Source organism: Vulpes vulpes, chromosome 10 (assembly GCF_048418805.1).
Source record: "Vulpes vulpes isolate BD-2025 chromosome 10, VulVul3, whole genome shotgun sequence".
In the NCBI taxonomy this organism is placed as follows: domain Eukaryota; kingdom Metazoa; phylum Chordata; class Mammalia; order Carnivora; family Canidae; genus Vulpes; species Vulpes vulpes.
The window spans coordinates 70,963,840-70,968,668 of NC_132789.1; the positions used below are offsets into that span (position 1 = coordinate 70,963,840).

The 4,829-nt window shown below is 41.6% G+C and overlaps 1 non-coding gene across 1 annotated transcript; it reads right to left on the reverse strand.

Moving 5' to 3' along the window:
* Positions 1 to 414: 414 nt before the first annotated feature.
* Positions 415 to 520, reverse strand: LOC112915110 (small nucleolar RNA U13). Its single transcript, XR_003234003.2, has one exon. It is a non-coding gene; the product is annotated as a small nucleolar RNA U13 (small nucleolar RNA).
* Between the last annotated feature and the right edge of the window lie 4,309 nt (positions 521 to 4,829).

The following is a 4,829-nucleotide window of genomic DNA, read 5'->3' on the forward strand; positions in this document are numbered from 1 at the left end:
ACTATTTTTTCACTGATCCTTTTCTCAAATTCACACTTTATTTTCTTTTATCCTACAATATTTAAAAATGAATCCCAGACATCATATCTCGTCACCTATAAATATCTTAGAATGTTTCTATAGTGCATGAGAACTTAAAAAAAATAATAGCATTATCATGCCCTCCCAAATTCATAAAAGCTCCTCAATATATTTAATATCCAATCCAAGTTCAACTTTCCCTGATTGTCTCAGAAATGTCTTTTTACGGTTGTTCAAGTAAAAATTGAAGCACAGTGCACAGGTTACATATCCAGGCATTCTCTTAGGTTTCTTTTAACTTATAACAATTCCTCTTCTTTTTTCTTTTACACCATGTGTTTGTTGAAGAAAAAAGGGATTTTTGTCCTGTGGGATTTTTTTTTCTTCTTTTCACTTCAGATGGGTAAGGTGCCAATTATGTTGTGACAAGGTTTGAGCGAAGCACATCTCACATGGTGGCTGGATACGGAATCATGACACTTGTGAACAACAAAAGGTTCTGTCCTGTGGTGTTTCTAATGTTCTGGAGTTGATGGATAGCAGCCCCCTGGTGTCATTAGCCAGTTTTCCATCTCCCATCTTTTTCATAATCTGCTAGTTAGTTCAAGAGGCTTGATTAAATTCAGGTTCAGAAATATTTTGTTGTTTTGGTAAGAATACTTTATAGGTAGTATAGTAGCTTACTTTTTAAATAAATGGTGTTATTGCTCTATTCAATGTGCTGAGTCAGTGATCATAAGCAGTAAACAGCTTTTCTTCTCTCATTTCTGCCTTCATTTTATTTTTTAAAAATATTTATTTATTTTATATATATAAAGAGAAAGAGCACATGAGGAGGGGGAAGGAGAAAGAGAGAGAGAGAGAGAGAGAGAATCTCCAGCAGACACCCTGCTGAGTACAGAGCCCAAAGCAGGGCTCAATCTCACCACCCTGAGATCATGACCTGAGCCACCATCAAGAGGCAGGTGCTTAGCCAAGTGAGCCACCCAGCTACCCCAATTTTATTTTCTTTTTAAATTTTTAAGTTTTTAAAAGTAATCTCTACACCCAACATGGGACTTGAGCTTATAACCCCAAGATCAAGAGTCACACACTCTACTGACTGAGCCAGCCTGGCACCCCCTCCCACCTCTGCCTTTAAACAAGATCTCCCTTCTCTGCCCCCAGTGACATTTCAGGCAGATCCCTTACCTTTAGGGTCCCTTTCAGATTGGGGAAGAGTCTCATTTTCAGCTATGGGAAATTCCAGTCCAATCTAAATTAACTTTAATTTTTCATCTAATTCAAATTTCCCTGTGTCTCTTATTATAGCATGGCCTGTCCTTTTATCTCATTTGGTAGACGGTCTCCATCTTGTCCCCTTGGTCCATGGAAAATGTTGCCCATTCTCACCCAGCTGAATGGTAGGACCCTCTGTCATCATCATCCAGCCACTAGGAGCAGTTCCAGCAGTCTCCAGTCTACTGTTTCTCCATACTCTTCAAACTCCAGGAGACCCTGGTCAAATTCTTCCCAGAACACACTTGTCTTCCACTACTGTAGCAGCACAGGCCAAGTATGCACATTCTTCCTGCTGGGCAAGCATCTGGCCAAGGAGTGAGAGTCCAGCATTCCTTTCTGGCTAGTACTCCCAGTTCTCTGAAGAGCTCTCTCACTGTCTTCCTCTTTTGGCTCTGGTAGAGGAGCAATGTCCCATGTGCACAGGGAAGAAATGCTACTGTGCTGTATCCTCTTGGGAAGTCCCCCCAAAGATGCATCTGCCCAACTGAATCTTTGGCCTTCTCTGCTAATGGCTGTGGGAGAGATGGTTGCTGGACTGGAATGTTCCTCTCATGAGACCCATATATGTGTGTTGAGAACCCTTCTTTAAAATGTGGAGCTACCTCTCATTCATTATCCACACCTCTGAGGCTGTATCTTCAATTCTTATCAACAGAAAAATCTCTATCTACATCCATGCAATCTATTAAGATTTACCCTCATCTTCACTTTATAAAGTAGTTTTCCTAAACGTATCATATAGAATTTCCTACTTTATTTTAAGTTAAATGATTTAGGGGTGCCAGGTGGCTCAGTTGGTTAAGCATCCAACTCTTCATTTCAGCTCATGTCATGATCTTGAGGTTGTTAGATCAAGCCCGGTGTTGAGCTCCAGGCTGGGTGTGGAGTCTACTTGAGATCCTTCCTCCCTCTTTTCCCACCCCCACCCCACCCCTCCTCTAAAAGAAATATAAAATGAAATGATTTAGATAAATTCTAACTTAAATAATATGCTCCATGATTATTTTTTTCATGTGTCAGTGGGATGTTGGTGAACATCAAGCTTAAGTGCTAACAAATGTTTATTTTCTGTCCTTACTCAAGAAGACCTGGATAGTATACAAAATACCAAAACAACAAAGCAAGGAAGGGACAGCAACAGAGGATGAGGAACCAGATTGACCGTGATACATCAGCTGAATTAAATACAGCCAGTCTTTTTAATATGCCACATGCAGAACTATATACTCGTTGGATTCCCATTTTTATTATTAGATATAACCTGTAGCCATTTTAACTGACGTATTAAGGTCTATGTGTTTTGTTGTTTTTTTTTTAATTAGTGGGTTAAATTACAATTGCTGGGTGGAGAACTGCTTATTCCAGCCTTAACTAGATTTAGAATTAGGAAATAAAAAGTCTTACTGACTCACCGAAGAGTCAGCTGGGTACATTTTTATTCTGAATTCAAAGTAGGAATGAACCATAAACCAACCAAGAACTGCACGATAGTGAATCAGTATCAGTATCCTTGGATGAATGTGTGTGTGTGTGTGTGTGTGTGTGTAGGAGCAATTCTGTTACAGCAAATTGGCTTCAATAAGGAGTTTTAACATGAATGAAAGATTTCTGGAGAAGACCTGATGTGCAAAGGGGGAAAAAAGTAAGAGTTTAATAAAAATCATGTCATGGTAACCATTGAAAAGGCTGACAGCACATGAGTTAGAGAAAGGAATATTAAACATTTGGATTTTATGTTTTTGTTTTTGACTCTGGCATCACAAATTCACTTTGTAACATACTTAACATTCCAGAATATCAAGCCATTGATCTCTTCTCTTAAAAATCCTTTACCAAATCATATGAATTAAATTACAAATATAGTTAAACACAAAGACATTACTAATGAATAGATAGCAAATGTTCCATCAAGGAATGTAACACAGAATGCATTTTTTTGAAAAAATATTTATTTGAGAGAGAGAGAGAGTTTGAGCAGAGTGCTGGGGCAGAGGCAGAGGGAGAAGCGGACTCTCCAGTGAGCAGGGAGCCCCACGTGGGGATCAATCTCCAGCACCCCAGGATCATGACCTGAGCCAAAGGTAACCTGAGCTCTACCAATTAAGCCACCCAGGTGCCCCCATGAAATGCATTTTTACAGGAAACTTGAGGAAACAGAATTTCAGGACAAGGCAGCGTATTAGTCATTCTTTCTAGTTCTGTGTTGTGAAGGTTTCATAATTATTCTTTCGGTCGTCATCCAAGTCTCAGATCCCGACTGCAGAGGCAGCAATAGCCACAGTCCTGGGGCACGCCCTCCGCCCCCAAGCCTGTACCCTTCAGGTCCTCCCCTCCCTCCCCCTGTGCTTTGGCTGCCTGGTGCTGTCCACACCCCATTTCACCCTTGTGGGGAACTCTTCAAGGACGCGAGGAGAGACCTCGTGAGGTTGCCTCATGGCCAAAGTAGCCCTCCCTCAGGGTGGTGTTCCTTCCATTACTTTCTACAACCCCCCTGGACTGCACTTTTCACAGTGGTCATCAGGGTTTTCGTCCCCAGAACCCAGACTCCATGGTAAACACAGTCCACGCTCATTCCTGACTCCCATCTGCTGTGTGCCAACACCGGCCTAACGCTGGTCTGTGTTAGATACAACATTTTAGAATTAAACAAGAGAGATGTGCTCTTTGGATTTTGGAGACATGCCATCTCCTGAGGAAGAGAGTCTTACATAAACCAACAGGAGAAAAACAGGAGAGTGCAATTTATGTTAGGAAGCAAGAATCCAGGGTGCCAGGGGCTGGAACAGTGGGAGAGGCAGACTCTGACTGTGGCTTTAGCAGAGCTTCTCTGAGGAACCAGCGTTTAACCTGAGGCCCAATATGGCTAGAGTGACTCCAAGTTACTCAGGCTTGAGTGAGACGCACCAGTGTGTGGGAAATGGGGTTGGAATGGCCAGGCCAAGGAGGTGGGATGGAAGAGAATCCAGGAGGCTCAGAGGCCACATTAGGGATTTTGTATTTTGTTCTAAGTGTAAACCATTGAAGGTTTTAAGCAGGAGATTAATGTGATTTGTGTACTTGAGTGCCTTGTGTTTACTGGTTAGTATTGAATATTTACACAAATAAGTTTAAATAAACAAATGATAAACAAATGAGTTAAATACACACAATGAATCCCTGATACGGTTCTATGCCATTTCAGGGTTTTACCAACTCCAGGCAATTAGATTAATCTGATACAGCTTGTTCTTAGGAAACATAAAGTGGGAACTTGTTGACTTTCAGCCACTCACCATTCATTTTACTCTTTCTAGCAACAGTTCGTTTTATTTTCGGTAACACCTCTCTCCATTGTGTACAATCTTGGTGGCCAGCTGTCCCTTGGCCAAGAGGCAGGTTCCAATGCAATCCCTCTCCCAGGACTTAGCATCTTTAGCAGAGTCACCGATGGGGGGGAATGTTGAAGAACTTTGTTTCAGCCATGGCAAATTTTAAGGCACATATTCTGGGTTCCAGTGTGTGCCCAGCTTCCTTGGTTCCTGTCCCAG